Source organism: Urocitellus parryii, chromosome 4, assembly GCF_045843805.1.
Source record: "Urocitellus parryii isolate mUroPar1 chromosome 4, mUroPar1.hap1, whole genome shotgun sequence".
NCBI classification, from domain to species: Eukaryota; Metazoa; Chordata; class Mammalia; order Rodentia; family Sciuridae; genus Urocitellus; species Urocitellus parryii.
In genome coordinates, this window is record NC_135534.1 from 57,039,781 (window position 1) to 57,059,655 (window position 19,875).

Consider the following 19,875-nt stretch of genomic DNA (forward strand, 5'->3'; position numbering starts at 1 on the left):
AAATAGTCAAGTAAAATTTTTGGGAAAATGTTTTGCAATAGGAAAAATGACATACTTATAGCAGTAGTTTTCACAATAGCCAAGATGAAAAAACAAAACAATATTTCCCTTAACCATTAAATGATTAAAGAAAATGTGGTATATATGCATTCATTGGAATGTTTTTCATTCATAAGCAAATGAAATATTAACAGTTGCCACAAGATGAATGCAACTGGATAACTTCATTTTAGGAGAAATAAGTCAGGAGCAGAAAGACAAATCATTCACTTATAGAAGCTATAAAAGTTGATCTCACAGAAGTAGAGAGTAGAATGATGGTCATCAGGGGTGAGGAGAGAAAGGCATAGACAACAGTTGGTAAACAGGCCAAAAAATACAGTTGTACAGGAAAATAGAGTTCTAGAGCTCTATAGCACAGTAGGGTGATTCTCATTAATGATGATTTATTGTATATTTCAAAAGAGCCAGAAGAAAGGATTTTGAATGTTCCCAAAATAAAGAAATGATAAATGTTCAAGGTGACAGATAAACTTATTACCCTTATGTGTAATAAAATATCACAGTGAACCCCATAAATGTGTCATTTTATTGTGTTAATTAAAAGTAAAATAAAGAGCTGGGATATACTCGCATGCACAAGGTCCTGGTTTCAATCCCAGCACCACACACACACACACAAAAAACATAGAGTAGACCAGGGGTGGTGGCACACTCTTGAACCCCAGGAGGTTGAGGCAGGAGGATCCCAAATTCAAAGTCAGTCTCAACAACCTAGCAAGGCCCTAAGCAAGCCCTAAGATTCTGTCTCAAAATAAAAACTAAAAAGGGGCTATAGATCTGGCTCAGTGGTTCAGTGCCTCTGGGTTCAATCACTGGTACCAAAAATAAAACAAAAAGAAAAGTAATAAAAATAATAATAAATAATAATAATAAAATTATTAAAATGAAGGGGCACAGAAAACATATCCTGGAAGATATAAAATATATTATCAATTTCCCTTTATTTTACATAGTGTACACTGAGTAGGCATCAAACCTCCAATCAATAAGTATATTTTAGAACTGCAACAGACCTTAGTATAGATAGAAATTTATGATAAAATACTATCTTACATCAGTGTGTTAATTAACAAAATTATTGCTTAATCACTTTAGAAAATTATGTACATAGGTCTCTGTGGAAGCAGTAATAATTTAATATTTAAGGCATTTGTTTTCCTTGCTGTGACTCAAAGACACGACCAGCACAATTGTAGAGCAGGAAAAATTTGTTTAAGGGCTCAAGATTTCAGAAGTCTTAGTGGATAGAAGGCTGGCTCCATTCCTCAGGACTGGAGGTGAGGCTGAACATCATGATGGAAGAGTGTGGCAGAGGGCAACAGCTCACATCATGATCAGAAGCAGAGAGAGAAGTCTCCACTTGCCAGATTCAAATATATATGCTCCAAAACCACTCCCCAATTCTCACCTTCTCCAGCCACACCCTACCACTTCAGCTATCACTCAGTTAATCCCTATCAGGGAATTAATTCACTGATTGGGTTAAGAATCTCACAACCAATCATTTCTCCTCTGAACCTTTTTGCATTGTCTCACATGTGAGCTTTTGGGGGACATCTCACATCCAAACCATATATCATTAAGGTTTCATGTGAAATTAAATAGCCTATATATTTTGTCACCCATCCATCTATCCAATCTTTGGATTGTAAAGCTTTCCATAATATGTATCAAAGATTTTTAAAAATTAGACAGGCTTATTGATGCACATGAACAATCCCAGCTACTCGGAGGCTCAGACAGGAGAATCTTAGGTTCAAGGCCAATCTAGATAACTTGGTGAGACCCTGTCTCAAAATAAATTTTTAAAAGGCTGAGGGAGGAAGTCCATTTGTCTAGCATGCATGAGGCCCTGGGTTCAATCCCCACTGCTGTAAAATAAATAAGTAAATATAGACAGAATAAAAGAAAATGCTAATAACCTTGGCAATTAAAAATATCAGATTGCTGTATAGTGGATGGCATTATGAATAAAATAAAAATATAATCAAAATGTATCTATGAAAATATTTACAAAAATTCCTCCTAATTATTTTATGATTCTTAGTATATGAAGACCTCTTATAATCAGTAATAAAAGGTGTGAAATCCATTAGAGTAAAATGTGAAGAATATAAATCCACACTCACAAAAGATAGGTAAAACTGAAAAATAAATGTGAAAAAAAATGCAAATTGAAAAAATAAGACATCATATTTTGCCTTTTAGGTAAAATTTAAAATGATATAGCTTCCAAGTTTGATGATATAGCAGGATAGCTATGATAGATGGTTAAGTGAAAAACAGCCATCAGATTTCCTTTGTGATGTACATCTTAGTGTTTTTTAGATGAAGTATGTTTGCATACATGCATGTATTTTCAGTCTGTATCCATTTCTACAGCATCTCTCACTATCATGGAAGGTTTTCAGTTCTATGGAGTCAGCTAAGCTAACATATTAGCACTAGGTTCTAAAGCTGTGCTGCTGGGTTTGAATCCTGTCTTGTTTAGTTGATGTGTGACCAACAGCAAATGACTTAGGTTTTCTGTGCCTAGCTTTGCTTAGCTATAAAAAGGTGATGCAAATTGCCTAATGATAGTTTCCCTTTGTTTATCCAATGTTTCAGTGAAAAGGTAGAGCCCTGGATCCACTCACTTATCACATAAAATGTGACTCCTATATATATATATATATATATATATATATATATATATATATATATATATATTTCATAATACACATAATCTGGCATCAAATATGTGTGCAAGTTGCATGGAGAAGATTTGAAAATATGATTTCTAATTGAAAGGTGTTAAAGAGTCACATAAATTAAAGATGACTCTTTGGAGTGTGAGACAAAGTAATATTAAAATAGGGGGAATTTGATGGGCAAATGAAAGGAGAAAAATTCAGATAAACAGACAATGAGTGCATTTTTGGACATAGTACTTTGATCCATCTTCATAGGGAGTTTTGACTGGTAACTCCCTCATCTGTGTCTTTGGCTGATCACTAGCCTGGCTCTCAAAATGAATATCTTCATTCCCTCTTTCCCTATATTGAACTTTATTTTCCTTTTTCCTCTACTGTCCACCAACAACAACCAACAATTGACTGTGCTATGTTCAGAAATACAGTGCTTTACTGCATAGGATTTTATTGTGCTTTCTAAATTTGGTGACTTTTCTGAGTAGTGAGTAGTAATGGCCCCACAGTTATAAGCAGCACTGCAGTAAATATGCCAATGTAAGTGGGGTGGAGAGTTAATGAAGTTATTTTATACACTTCTATTATACTATCTGCTTCAGTATCCATGCTGGTATGCTTTCCCATTTGTGCCTGAAGTTGGGCTCCATCTCCACCAGCTCCAATGGATATATATATATATATATATATATATATATATATATATATATATACTTATGTTAGTAGATAAATATCTGTTTGTAACAAGGAACAAAATTGTTTTTCTAAACATATTTGGGCTAAGACCAAATCTTTGGTCTTAGTAGTCCTACACCAGAGGAAAAGTGACAAACACATTATAAGTCAGTTGCAGAAGACTCATTTTTAGTCAATTTTAAGAAACAGTTCTTTTGAAAGATTAGCAATTAGGTCAGAAAAGAGCAAAACATGAATGAACAAATGAATCCAGTCTGTATAGTAGATTTGAACTATAGAATTCTATCCAGACAATCAGATAGAGATATAGAGTATTTGTCTTAATGAGACATGTAATCTTATTATCAAATAATAGCTTTTAAACCAGAGTTATTAAACAACAAAAAAAACTTCAGAACAAACATAATCTGTTTAATTCTATTTACTTTATTCAAACAAAGAAAACCAACTTGTCTTTAAAAAGTAGTCTTGTCAAATCTGCACCAAAGAGTACTTGTTAGGGAGCGTGTTTATGCAAATTAAAGTTAATCACCTTCTGGGCAGGTAGTTGGGCATTATGTTTCATAACATCTTCAGAATATAGATATATTTTATAGAACCATTAAGTTTGAAATTCAAGCTATAGGTATTAATATAATTTCACTAATTAAGCATATACACATATGTACTTAAATATATTTTGAAATTAAAATGCAAACAGTACAACTGAGAGAAACTCTTTAAAACAGCTAGTTTTTGTATCTCTTATAGTAAATCTACAACTTTAATTTACCATGAGATAAATGATGAAGAAAGCAGGATTTTCCTTTACCAAGTATATGACTTCTATTGTCTAGAGTGACCCCAAACAAAATATTCTATTATTGCATAGAGACATAAGCAACTCAGAAAACAATAGAGTTTCCTCTACACTATAAGGCAACAATTATGATTTATAGAATTCTATCCAGATAATCAGATAGTTAGAGATATAGAGTATTTGTCTTAATGAGACATGTAATCTTATTATAAAATAATAGCTTTTAAACCAGAGTTATTAAACAACAAAAAAACTTCAGAACAAATATTTGAATAAACCCTAACTCTTATAAGACCCATTTTTAGTAGAATATAAATTTTCATTAACTCCATTTAAAAAAAATACTAGAAATACTAGCCATAGGAGTAAGGCAAGAAAAAAAGAGATAAAAAGGCTTCCAAATTTGAAAGGAAGAAGTAAAGTTATCTCTATTCATATGTAGAAATGTTTATATGTGGAAAACCCTAAAAACCCTAAAAATTCCACAAAATTGTTATAACTGATACATGAATTCAGCAAAGCTGAATCATAAAAAATCAGCATATACAAAAACTAGTTGCTTTTTTATATATTGACAGTGAATATGAAAATGAAATTATGAAAACAGTTATTTTTAAAATAGTGTCAAATAGGATAAAATGCTTAGGAAAAAGCTTAACTAATGAAGTAAAATATTGAACAGCAAAATCTCTGAAAACTTGCTGAAAGAAATTAAAGACACAAATAAATGGAACAAATCCTGTTTTGTGGATTAGAAACTTTTTAAGGAACTGCCAAACACTTTCCCATAGCATTTGAACCATGTTTCTATTCTAGCAATAAAAATAAGTATTCTAGTCTCCCCACATACTTTCCAACACTTCTCCTTTTTTCTTGACAGAACTGAGTCAGACTTTTTATTACTGTGACCAAAATCTCTGAAAAGAAAAAATTTAGATGAGGAAAAATTTACTTGGTGGCTTATAGTTTTAGAGGTCTTAGTCCATAAGTGATCTACTCTATTCCTCAGGGACTGAGGTAAGGCAGAAATTTAGGGCCATAGTGGATGTCAGAAGAAAGCAACAGGAAACATCACACTAGGAAGCAGAGAGACTCTACTCTCCAGGACAAAATATATAATCCAAACTCACATTTCCAAAGACCTACCTCCTCCAGCCACACCATACATGCCTTCAGTTACCACTCAGTTAATCCCTATAAGGGGATTAATTCACTGATTGAGTTAAGGCTCTCATAACTAATCATTTCACCTCTGAACTTTATAGCATTGTCTCATACATGAGCTTTTGAGGGAAGCCTTATATCTAAATCATAACAGAGGGGATCTCCAAAACCAGGAGCAACAGATTGGAAACCTTTAAAACAGATACCCTAGATGAGGACAAATCCTACAGCTTTCCTACTTACACTAAACCATGATTTCTATGCCAGTGGACCCAAAGATGTCCCCACAAAGAAGGACCAGATGTTCATATGAAGAACTAGATGTATAGAATTAAGGGTCTTAGCATACACAACACAGGATGCCAGATTGCCAATTAAAATTTATTCCACTGAATTTCTTTGTTCTCAGAAAGACAAGATGGAATAGATTAGAGAAAAAAATCAGGAGTTCCTTGAAGTCACAGAGCCTTGGAAGCCACTGGGATTGTCCCTCAGTTGTTTCCTTTAACTTATAGGAATAAGTACTCTGATCTGACCTAAAGCAAATTTGTCTATCTCCCAATTCTCCAGTGGTTTCTTCTCAAGCAGCTCACACCTGGATTACCAGACCTACCTAAGGTACAGAGGCTGTTCTCAGGTCCCACCTGGAGTGCCAAATTTGATACCAAAACTCAGTTCTTGATGCTAATCCAATAATGAAGATAAAATTTTGGGAAAAAAAGAAAGGTTGCATTTTTTTAGCAAATCAGAAAGGCAATAAACACATCACTGTGTAAACCACTCTCAATTCCAGGAGAAACAGAGAACTTTGATATAGGCATATGAGGGCTATTTTCCAGGTATTTTTTTCAGTAGATTTAATAAGTTTATATCTATAAAAAATCTGTTCTTAGAGTTTTTAGTGTAGAAATTCTTTATTCTTCTGTACAATGAGGAGAAGAGCAGATAACTTGGATTAGAACAGAAAGAATGTTAATGATCCTTTCTCTTGTCATTGGGGAAGAGAAGAAGAAGAAGAAGAAAAAAAAAACACACGCCAATTTAAAAATAGTCCACCAGTGGTCACACAATAAGATTTATATTTGAAGCATAAATTGGATCCTAGTGCCTTGAAAGTTCTAAAGGCTGGAATGTCCAAGTCAAGGCACAAACATCTGAACAGAGACTTCTTGCTGTGTTAGCACATAAAGAAATCAGAAGGACAAAAAGGCTAAAGGGTGTTGGAATCACCATTTTATAGTGGACTTAATCGAATCCATGAGGGTGCAGTCTTCATGCCAAAATCTTCTCTCAGTATACCACTTCTTAATACTGCAAAATGACAAATTTCAGCATGAGTTTTTGAAGATACAAACATTCAAACCAGAGCAGATGGGATAATATTATAACAATCTAATAAAGACAAGTAAAGGAAAAAATCAAAGAGCCAGTGGGTAAAGAAAAAAAAAGAATAAAAAGAGTTTTAACATCAAGAATACAAAAAGAAATAATCGCTGATGAGAATGTGGGGGCAAAGTGTACACTTATACATTATTGGTGGGACTGCAAATTAGTACATCCAATTCAGAAAAGCAATATGGAGATTCCTCCAAAGACTAGGAATGGAACATCTATATGACACCACTATTCTATATCTCAATATGTATTTAAAAGAACTAAAATCACCATACTAGAGTGATATATGTAGTACACGTGAGTATTGAAACCAAACTTGATGACATCACTGAAATGAGTGACATATGAGCCCTCTTGTTTAGCAGCCAGTGCTGCTATTTCATCTAGCCTCTGCTCTAACCGCCTTCGTCCTTCTGTAGTTTGGTCTTTAGCTGTAACTTCTACATTCTGATGGACAAATAATCACCTGGGGGAAATTTTCACTTGTTTCATCCTCAGAAAGGCTGGGATTACTATCTGTAGGATTTCTTGTATTTCTGTTGGATTCTCCCTAAATATATTTATCAGAGTCAAGTTTGCAAGCCAAATGACAAAGGTGGCTAACTTGTTGTCCCAGTTCTGGGATTTGTTGCTGAGTTCTGGGGCCCGAAGTCCTTCTGTGTCTACAACCAGCACAAAGTCAAAGCCAAGTTCCTCTGTGGATGACTCATCCACCTTTAGGAGCTGCATGTAGGCCCCCTTGGTACACCTGCCTGCACTTACACTGAACTGCAGCCCAAAAAGAACATTCAGTAAGGTGGACTTCCCAGAGCTCTGTAGGCCAAGGACAGAGAGGACAAAGAGCCATTTGTCTCCAAGTCTCTCACAGAGCTTGTCAAAAACAGCTGCCACCCACTTTAGGGGCACATAGGAAGCATCTCCATCCATCAGCTCTATGGGGACACCAGCTATCATCAGGTCTGCAGCAATTTGGGGAAGGAAGAGAAAAACTACTTTGCTCACCTTTGGGATGGCAATCCCCCATGGCCCCTCCCAATCCTCGTTATAGCCACAATGTCCAGGAACTGAAAAGTACAATTCTTTTAACTGACAAGCAGGAATCCATGGGAAGCATCATGAAGATATCAGATGTAAAATTCAGAGTTCAAGATTTGTGGAGAGCCCTGGTAAGTGAGAACTTCATTTTCAGTTTCAGAAACACCCGAGAAGTCATGGCCATGAACAAATTGGAAACCATGTATAACCACTGGACCTGGGAGCTCAGGAGTCATATGTTGGACTTACAGAACCAGCTTCACAATCAGATTCAGAATAGAAAAATTCTGACACTCACATCAAGCATAATTGAATGTCCACTTACAGAGAAATATGAAACCATCAAGCAAGTACTTGAAAAATATTTTACTGAAGACCCAGAGAGAGAGATACTTGTCCAAAGGAAAGCCTATTTTGAAAATAAGCTACTAATCCTTAAATATTCACTTATTTCAGACACCAAGAGAAAAGCCCATGAACTTATTCATCTCAAAAAAAATCAAGAACAACTAGAACAGAAGAAGACTGTATATGAAAATGAATTATTGAAGAAGAGCCAAAACTTGGCTTTAAGAGTAAAAGGTAAAAAGTTGAGTGATGAAGAGTTATATGAGAAATTCAGTCAACTTTGGGGAAAATGGGTTTGTGAAGTGTCCTCAAATCTCCCTCAAGCCACAGAGCCTAAAATTGATTTGCATGCTGAAAACATCCTTTTGGATTATTTCACAAAAGAGGAAAACATAGTAGAAAAACTAAAGAGAAATATTGGAAAGAATTTTCATCCAGATTTTGGAAAACATGTCAAGATGTGTAAGAAATATTTCTTTTTCCCAAAGAGTTTAGAGGCCTGTGATAAAGTGTCCATTAATAAGACTACTAATTGTATTTTTTCAAGATTTAATCAATGTATTGATAGTATTATGAATCAACCACGTGATTATGATCAAAATGGCTTCCATCAAATACTGAGAATAATAGAAGAGGAAGGGAAATCTGAACACATCAAGAATAAATATATATTTATGAGCAAACACAACATTGAATTATCTTCATATTTATTTAAAAAAGCAACAGAACATTTTAAGGAAAGGCATAGGGCATTTAGGAGAGCAAATGATCCTGTAAAATATCTAGAACAAAAGAAAGATGATTTTTTTCATGAGTTTCAAGATCTCCTGCCAAGGTGCAACCTCCATCACTTGTTTTGTTGATTTTCTGTGGCAAAAGCTCACTCCTGCTGTCTCTGCTACCACCCAGGGGAAAATGGTCCCTAGAATAGCTGGGGAGATAAGAGCCTCCTGCCCTGCATTCAGTGGAAACAGGTATAACCTAAAGAAACACATTCTCATCTCTCTAGCAGAAGAAGAAAATTTTGAAAATTATTGGCAATACATTCACAATCTAAAATCAGTTTTTAGGAGTTTCATTGATAACTGTACCAAAAAGTACTGTTCAGACAATAGAGATAAAAAATAAAGACTTTATTCAAATCAAGTCTTGATGATATCAAGAATACCATCCTCTCTGCCATTCATGAATCCACAGCAGTAGCTAAAGACAGAAGCAGCACTGCATCTGGGTGGCTGGATTTGTTCTGTGATCACCTGGGGAACAACTTGATTTTCCCATGAAGAGACTTGATAAACATTGAGCACCAAGAGATAATAGATATGGATTATCTCCAAGAAGCCATGAATGCAGGTTTGGATTCTGCAATGAAGAAAGTGGAACAGAAATTGTCAAGTATTCCTATAAAAGAAATGGTTCCTGAAATTGAGAAGATCCTCTCTGAACATCTCTGTGTATTCTGGAAATAGTGCCCCTTCTGTAAAGCAATTTGTACAAACAAAATTCCTGAACATGATGGAGACCACAGTGTTCCATTTCATTGTACTCAGGCTGTCTGTGGAGTGAATTGCTATAGAATATACCACTTTGTCATTGATTGTTGTACTAGTTTAGTAGCAAGTGTTTGTTTGCTTGTTTTGAGAGATGATTGGCAAATCCCATATAAGAACTGTTGGCAGGCAGGAGGGGATTATGCCAAATGGAGCATCACCCCAGATTCATCCACCCAGCAATACTGGAAGTGGTTTATGTGTCACTTCAGAACAAAATTGGAAGAAAAATATCAGCTAAAATTAGTAGATAAAGGTCAAATCCCCTATGAATGGGGCAAAATCACAAAGCAGGAAGTGCTTAATGACTTGAAAAAATAATCTTCAATGACCACATAAATACCTTAGCATCTGTACCAAATCACAGTACCAAGGAACCTCAAAACATATCCTGCTTACAACTAGAGCTTTACATATTCCACTTTGTAAAGGAAATGTTTAAAAAGCAATTAAATATCAATTCAAGAATTTAAGAGTTCCTGGAAAAGTACTTCGTATCTCTCTGCCTCAATTCCATTTGGATTAGAAAGAAATTACTAAAATAGGAGCATATGAGAAAATCCAAGTATCTAGTTCCTACTTTGAAATATTGCTCTACATATTTTAAAATATGTAATACCTCTGAAAATAATCATCTTCACATGGAAAATTTAAAGTAATTTCATGATACTACAAATTTCTCTACAGTAACTGAATGGCTGTTGAACCAATATACAAGTCTTGACAAGCAACTACAAATGAACTTTCTCTATTTCACTGAATTTTTTCACTCATTCAATCCATGAAGAAAATTTACTCACCCTTAAACACAAAAGCATTCATGGAAATTTTATGATTCCCATGTATAGAATTTTATAGGGATATTTTATTCTAGCAGAGACCAAACCAGAGACTTGACAAGGATGAAGTCTTCATCAAGTCAGGAAACATATCAGGCAAACATAGGAAATAGAAGTGAAATACTGCTTCATTTAATCAATATTCTCTTCTTTCTGGTTTCTTGGAACTTCTTTGTCATGCAACAAAAAGTTGAGTTATTCACAAAGTTTAGATCTTCAAAGCTGGTGTTATCTGCCTGAGATTACCTCCTAAAACAAGTGTAATGATAACCAGGTAAATGGGACCCTGTCCATCAAGTCTGTGGACGAGGTCAAATTAGATAAAGCCATTAATGATTATAAACATATTCCCTAAAGAAAAAAATGAAAAATATCTACTTTTTATAAAAATTTCATAATTATTAATTAATCTTAATTGGGTTCTCACATTTTAATAAAAATTTATATTTCATGTATAAATATATGTTTCATGTATGAAATGCAAAGGAGTGCTTATCTCCAATCAGACATATTTTTGCTTCCTTATACTCTTTGGGTATTAGGGGAATCACCCTTGTATACACCTATACCTTATGCTCAGTTCCCAAAGCTGATGATCTAAAAGAATGCTGATGCAAGAAGAAAATGTCCTCATCTTAGACATAAAGATACCCTTTGCTTTTGATTTACAGGCTCTACCTATCCATGGACAGTGAAAAGACACAACCAAAGCCACAGTAGTGAAACAACGTAGATCTTCAGAAATGGGAGATAGAAATGTTGACTCTATTATCTTTGTCCTCCACAGGACTACAAATATATTATCAGTTTCAGATCTACTGACTAGAATCTCCAGAATTTTTCTGTTTGTTTTTGTTGTAGTGCTGTGGATTACACCCTGTTATTGCACATGTCAGGAAGCACAGTATTAATCAACTACAGCTTTTTAGTTTTTTATTTTTCAGAGATGGAGTTTCATTAAGATGCAACCTGTGAGCCTCCTACCTCAGCCTCTCAGGTTGCTGGGATTAAAGGTATCAGAAGTCTTGAAAAGGAACAATTGTGAAGGATATAGGTGTTCTTGAACAGAATTATTTTTTCTGAAATATAGTCTTGGTGAGAGTTGGGAGGATCTCTTAATGAGTTCAGCCTGATATAGTACTGGGAACAGAAGCTCTGCACAGCATGGTGCCTGTCAGATTCATCACTGCAAGCTTTGAAAAGGCTTAATGTTCAATTGACATTTGCTGAATGCTTTTTATATTGAATGAATCAATATAGCCTTCAACTAATAAGTTTCATATATTACTTTTAATTTTAAAGCCAACAATATTTTGCAAAAGTAAAAAGGCCTTTAATAAATTCCTCAGGTATGTTAACAGTGTGATTCTTACATGAGATCCCAAGGAAAAACTAGAGAGATGACAAAAATATTGGGAAGAGGTAAATTAGAATAAAAGAAGGTGACTTTGTTGAGATGGTGTTTTCTAAGATAGAATTAGGGGAAATAATCAAGTTGGTGCAGGAAATGGGAGAGATAATAGTGTTAGTATTTTGGGTCTCATTAGGGAAGAGACCTCAGGAACAGTGGAGCAGGGGAGAGGAGTCAGTGGGGATGAGAACATCAAGATGCAGAGCACTGAGTCTGATTGAAGGTCACAAAATTAGAGTTGAAAATAGGTGCAAGGTTAGTGGGGGTAGGGTTCTCATGGGTAGCAGAATGAGCCTCTGTCACTGAGGTGAGGAGCAGAGAAAAAGGAATTGGGGGTCACCACATGAGCAGATTTCAGATGTTCCAGTCATTAAGGCAAAGGTGCCAAGTAGCGTGGTAAAGGAATCACAAGGCCAATAGAGATGGAGCAAGGATGGTAATGGACCTATAAGAGTATGGAAATTCATGACAGGATGTAAGTTATTCACTTATATGTGGACTCCAAAAATGAGAACTCATAGAAATAGAGAGTAGAATGCAGGTTACCAGAGACTGAGGACAGAGTGGGGGATAAGGGGAAAGTTTGGTCAAAAGGGAAAGTTTCAGTTAAAGAAGAGGAAAAATTCTGGTGATCTATAAAACCAGGTGACTAGTAATTATGCTAATTATTATCATTATTATTATTGCTATCTTACTGCAATATGGTTGTGTCTATAGTCTGCTCACTTGTAAGAAGCAAGTCCAAGCTTTCTATTTTAATTCAGTTGCATAAGTGTTTGTAGTGCTCTTTTCTCAGTCTGTGTTTTATTTTCTCTAAATGTAATCTTAAAATAAAGTAGAATTAAAATAATCATGCTTAATGAATTATACAATACAAAAATGCAAACAGTGAATTTTAAGTGTCACAATGCAAAAAATGGATAAGTACATAAAGTCATGGATATGTTAATTTGCCTAATATGCTTATTCCTCAATCTATAAATGTATCAAAGGATCACATTGTACCCCATATTATGTACAATTATTATCTGTCAATAAAATTTTTTAAAAAACTAAATAAAAATGATTTACGTAAAAGATGATGGAAAATTGCTTCAAAATTTTTCAGGAGATCTCTTTTTGTTAGAGACAGATAATATGAACCCAATAACATCTACAGAATGTGGTATGTCTAAAAATTGACCCCTTTAAATTTGGGGGTGCTTTCATTGGAACACTGAAGATAGACTTGTGAAATGCATAATTGTCATTTTTCTTACCTTTATTCTTACATTGAGAGAATGGTTATTCTCTCAATTCCAACTTTCAGTAAATTCTAAACAAGCTATTCAAACCTTTATTATTGTTGCATATGAGTTTAGAGGGCAATAAAGAGTATTACATTATATTGTTTTGTATTATACTATATCATATGTTTGTGATGAAAACCAAGAGTGCTATCATTGTAGTATTGGTTTCTGGGTGAACTTGGACTTGTAATTTAGCCCCTGTGTCTTTAGGCATCATAACACTGCAATGATAGGATTCTCATTAATAAATGAATGGCTACTTACAAGGCATGGAGGACAATGCTACACATGGAGTAAGTGTCAGTTGTTATGTCATGCTGTCTATCCCAGGTTCCCTTTTCCTTTGCTTTTGAATAAAATTTTACTAGAAGCACACCAATAGATGAAGTAGTCTCACTGGATGTTCATTGACAATAGTGTTCAACATGGCCTCCTTGGGAACTCACACTTGATAATATAGTCTTTAAAATGTCTAATTAATACTTAATAACTCAAAATGTAGTTCAGAATATCAAAGTTCTTCAGTACTTTATTAATAGCTATATGTATTCCAAACACAAATTAACCAAAGGCAACCAAGTCAATTTTGTAATTTTTTTTGTCAGTGTGAAATAGATCTCAGGTTCCCCATGCCTTAGATAGATCTTAGGTTTCTCATGCCTGAGAAATAAATTTGCATGTACACAATTTGTTTTAGAAGTTATTCTAGTAAAAAAATGAATAATGGAGAGAGGACTCAAGAAGAGGTGGGATTCAAGATGAAGAAGGGAATTAGTGGATTTAATCAAGTGTTGACTATTAGGGAATGCTAGCTTGCTATGGTAGTTAAGAGCAGGAACTTAGCATCAAGACTGCTTAGATATGTATGTGAATAAAGACCCCATCACTTTGCTAGCTATCTGACCTGGGATAAGTCAGCATGTGTCTGCTTCATGTGCTTCTTCTATAAAATTCTGGTATCTTATAAAGGTGTGAAGATGACTTGGAAATAATATGTATGCCTGGCTCTTGGTATATGTTCCTTTGTTAGTTGGTTGTAGTACCAGGGAACAACATCATGTTAATAGAAATCATTGTGCCATTATTATTACTGCAATGAAGTGCAGTGAGGTCTCCACTCAAGGCTCAATTGCAACTTCCTGAAGATTGAGATCCAACTTTCAAATTTTGAACCAAGTAATGTTTTAAATATGTTTGTCTGACTGTTTTCTCTTTATTTTATCTAAATAGAATATTAAAAAATATAATAAAAACCATAAAGAAAAAATGTATGAGGAACAGAAGGAAGAAAGGCTGAGTAAGAGCATTATAAGGTTCTTTTGACAATAGCCAATCACCCCCAAATAATTATTTTTAATGCAATGCAAGGGATTTACATAAATTGGGAAAAAATGTGAACCTGATAATGTTCTTCTAGAAACAACAGCCCTAATTGTTAAATACCTTTGCTTCTCCTTTGAACCAAGAAAACTATCAGGTATATCTGTTGCTTTACCCTGTAATTCCCATTATCTCCACTGTGGGGGAACATAAGTGCACCACTCAGGTCCTTCTTCTAGGAAGGGTTTGCTGCCCACATGAGGGGAGTAAAGGAAGCAGCCACTCATCAGTTGTCACATCTGCCTCAATTGAAGAGAGCCTTTCTCCTGGGGTCAGGCTCTCCTGAGCAGCTTGCATCCATGATTGAGTGAGTCGCAGAGGCCCTGCCATGTTGGCCTGACAAGGGTGCTCCGATGGGCTCCACTGCCACAGTCTGGCTGCAGCAAAATAACCGGGGGAGGGGGGGTGACGAACAACTTGTGTACGTTGATACAGCAGGAGTGGAAGCCGTTTATTGTAGGACCAGAGTGATATTTATACATTCCACACAGCTTATCTTAATTAGCATAAACTAGATACATCAGTCAACCAATAAGGAATCTCCACACTTAATGGCTTGCTGGCGTTACTTCACAAACCACTCCCTCTGGCATTTTGCCAGGCGCCATCCAGACTTGTTTACAGACTCTAACATTTCTCTGGCAAAATGCCAGGTGCCATCCTGACTTGTTTACAGACTCTAACACTCCTCTCACTCCAGAATTTCTGCCTTGTCCTGGAAGCTTTCTGAGGCCTGCACCACAGTTCAGTTTCTCCGACTGCCAAGTCCTATTACTCTCCCTTCTTTCGTAAGTGTTTACCACTAAGAAATATCTTTCATGCTGTTTCAACATCTGATTCTGGAAAAACGAAACTGTGGCATCATTCAAGGCCTTGGTACAGATTGCTGTATGCAGATGGATTTGAACAATGGGTTTGTGAATAAGAAAGAAACTGAAAAAAAGAAAATAAGGGCTACATAATATTCTGTTCCAAAAACCAGTATGAAGACAGCAGCAGAGAGGATGAAAGCCTTTCAGAATAGACTAGAAGACAGGAAAGCAAAGAGCAGAGAGAATCATGACACAGTTGCTACATGAGCCACTCATTAGTCAGTAATAATTAGTAAATAGAAAACTGATAATCTCTTTTTTTTTTTTAAAGAGGAAAACTAATGAGGAGAAGAATAGATATTTTTCCATTTGGCCTTCAAATTAGTAGTTGGAGGGGGGTGTGAGGGTTCTTGTTTGGGATTGTGGGCTCTGATGGTTCATGACTGTGGCATGCTTAGTGACTAGGAAGGATCTGTGCAAAAACACAGAATGTGTGGCTTCTAGGAAAACCTCTGTGCAAAAACACAGAATGCCTACCTGCTGTAGCAATGCCCTGTATGAGGAGACTCTGTGTTAGAGTCTTATCAGTCTCAAACTTGACTTCAGGCACACAGCTCCTGTTTCACCAAGCTCTGCTGAGCCTGAACCTGCCCACATAACAGTTAACTTTAAAGAATGGACTTTCTTGAGAGCTACACAAAGTTCCTAACATTGCACATTGTAACCATATTATGTAACTGAGGAATAAGCTACATAATGTTGCTAACTCTGTAACCTGCCTAATGACACAATGAGGAATAATGTACTACTGATACCAGTGACCTAATGTAATATATTGTTATAAATAAAGCTGGTATCTTGGCCATCTTGCCATCCTGCCATCTTTCCTGCCTCTGCATCTTGTCTCTGTGTCTCTTTTAATTTTCCTTACAGTAGGTATTGGAAAATTCATTCCTTAGAGTGAAATGGAGAAAACATACTGAACTAAAAGAAGGAGGATGTCATGGTCCTTTGTGCTCCAGGTTGTAATTATTCATGGAAAAGTTAAAGTTTCATCATCCTGTGGAATTGAGAGACACCCATGGGTGCAAGTACAGATTCTTCCCTTCTATCCACCAAGTTAAATCTACAAAGTTTATCCCAATACATTCCTGCCTTGATACCCATTTCAATCATCTTACTTGTGGTTGAAGATACATGAAATTTGAAGGCACTTCACCATCATCAAGTGGTGATAATGTGCCTAATGAGTTTAAAGACTCCCAATTTACCTCAACTATGCAATATTAACATTTAGAGTCAGACAACTCTTCGTTGAGAGGGAATGTGCAGTGTCTTACAGTATGCTTAGCTGCAACTCTATGATTCACCACTGGATGCCTTTACCCCTCTCAGCAGAAAGGGCATGAAAAATGTGTCCAGACATTGCTAAATGTATCTGAAACCTTTACATTGTTCCAAATGAGATCCACTATACAATGAGCTCAGCCACATGACCAGCACCCTAGCTTCATAATAGAGGTTTGAAGCATAGAAATTAACTAGTGAGTTCAAATTAAAGAGACATGACTCTCAGTTACCTTTTTTGCCAAGCTCAGAGACGGCTCCTTCTAGCTCGTGCCTCCAGCCACCTCATGCAGTAGCGAGGTTAACATGAGAGGCCAGCGATAGAGAGAGGGAACATGCCAGGGAGTGAGCTTTTATTGGGGAACAAAAAATTAAAGGGAAAATGCCATCCCATGAAGGTTGAGGGGGGCAGCATTCCAAGGTCAGGGTCAGTGATTGGTCTTCAGGTCAGTGGTCAGGCACACCCCCACATGGACAAGCCCTCCCACCTGAGGCAGGGTGGGGAAGGCTCTGACAAAGCTTGCCTGAGTGCCTCTCATCCAGCCAGGGAGGTAACTCAAATCACGTGCAAGAATGGCTTCCCACAATGAGCCCCTAAATAATTTTGTTTAGAGAAAAAAAATCAAATGTTGATAACAATTTTATAACTGAATTTAAATAAATAATGAAATTTGGACAAAACTTTAAAATTTAGGAAAATAATATAATTCCAAATATCACCTTCCATGAATATTTTCATGGTGAGACTCAACATGGTGGTGAGACTCCACATGGCAGTGGGTGGGAGGCAGCGCTTTCATTACCTCCTCAGCCTCGTGGACAGAAAGACACATCAGAACGTGTTGATTCTGCCTGCTGAGAAACTCCCAGCAAATTCTGCTGAAGTGAGACCTAGGCGGGGAGTTTGGGATTATTGGAGGTGACAGCTTGCCCTGGTATGGGTGAATCTCTGCCACCCTGTGCGAAGAGGTGTGGGTCACCACTGTCTGGCGACCGGCCGCAGACAGAGGCGTTTCAGCACTGCCATAGACCATGTGCGGTGTAGAGAAAGGATGAGTTGGTCCCTTGGAAGAGGTTGCTAACCAAGCCTTCATGAAACAGCACACCGAGAACTGAAACCAAGACCAGGACAGACCAGAGACAAGCCAGACCCACCCCTCCCATCAGACACTCCGATGGTTCCAAGATCACCCGCTCCACAACCTTGGGGTCTGGGTGAATGGCAAACATTTCATTCGTTCAGGAAAACAGGACACTCAGGGGGCTGCAAGTGTAAGTAGATCTGCTGAGAATGCCTCCAATGAGCGGGGCCTGGCTGTCTGGGAGGAGAAAGGGGGGGAGGGGCCATAGAAGAGAAACGGCCCTGGGCTAACAGAATTGGAGAGATGCCCAGTAGGGGAAGAGGAGCCGCCTTACAGGGATTGCTTCCGGCATATAGAGGGCAGAAGCTGGGCTCGGAAGGCACAGCTCCACCTACTGGAAGAGAAGAAAATAGAACTCTAAGACTTGCATTTATCATTTTTTTTCTTTTCCCTTTTCAATTTTTATTGCTCTTTCCATTCTCCTTTGTTCTACCTATTTTTCTCCCTCTTTTTCTTTAAGGACTTCTTCCTTCCCCTTCCCCCTAACTTTCATCCCAAGCATTACAACTTTCATCACATGTAATTTTCTAAATGCGAATAGGTGAATGTTCTGAGGCTGTCTATAGGGCTCCAAAGACCCCAGCTACTACCAAATACCCTGATCCATTCACCTGTTAATATCCCCCTTCAATAGAGCAATCTTCCAAAGTAGCCAAGACATACTAACCTTCATACCATCATAGCACCCAACCTAAACATAAAGTCCTAAGACCAAACAATAGATCACTATATGCCTACAGAATCCATAAGCCTTTTATGAAATGAATGAATCAGCTTTAAATTACAATAAAGCCCAACATCTCTAGACATAGTCTCCCACCACAAAGGAGAGACCACAGAGATATACAAAACCAAAACAAATTTATAGGAGAAAACAGAAACACAGTAGTTAATCAGAGTTGGAAAGTAATGTGAACACCATGAAAAAAACAAGGGAAAAAAGGATTACAAATAATGCAGGACAACTTAAATTTATAGGAGAACTTAGAGGCATCAGAAAAATGGACAGAGAAAAAACTCAAGGCATACCTGACTCAGATGGAATGGAATCTTAAAGAAGTCATTAGACAGCCAGTCCAAACAATGAAAGAATACTTTGAAAATGAATTACATAAGCAGATTCAAGAAACAAAAAAATCAACTCTGCCAGGAGATAGAGTTTTTTTAAAAAAATCAAACAGTAATCCTAGAAATGCAGGAAACCATAAACCAAATCAAAAACTCAAATGAGAAAATTACAAGTAGACTAGATCAAATAGAAGTCAGAACATCGGATAATGAAGACAAAGTATATCAACTCGAAAAGAGTATAGTCAACACAGAAAGGCTGGTAAGGAACCACGAGCAAAACATCCAAGAGATATGGGATGTCATAAAAAAACAAACTTAAGAGTCCCGGGGATAGAGGAAGGTATAGAGGTCCAAACCCAAGGAATGAGCACTCTGTTGAATAAAATAATTTTAGAAAACTTTCCAGACATGAAAGATGAAATGGATATCCAAATCCTGGAAGCCTACAGGACCCCAAACATACAAAACCATAATATACCAACTCCAAGACACATTATTATGAAGATATCCAACATACAGAACAAGGAGAGAATACTAAAAGCTACAAGAGAAAGGAGGCAGATTACATTCAGGGGTAAACCAATTAGGTTAACGGCTGATTTTTTATCACAGACGTTGAAAGCGAGAAGATCCTGGAACAATGTATTTGAAATGCTGAAAAATAATGGATGCCAACCAAGAATATTGTATCCAGCAAAATTAAGCTTCAGGTTTGACAATGAAACTAAAATATTTCATGATAAACAAAAGTTAAAAGAATTTGCAGCCAGAAAACCAGCACCCAAAACCAACAGTGGGAGGTAACTCAGTAAACGGGGAGGAGGGGAAATAATCAAAGAGGAAAAAC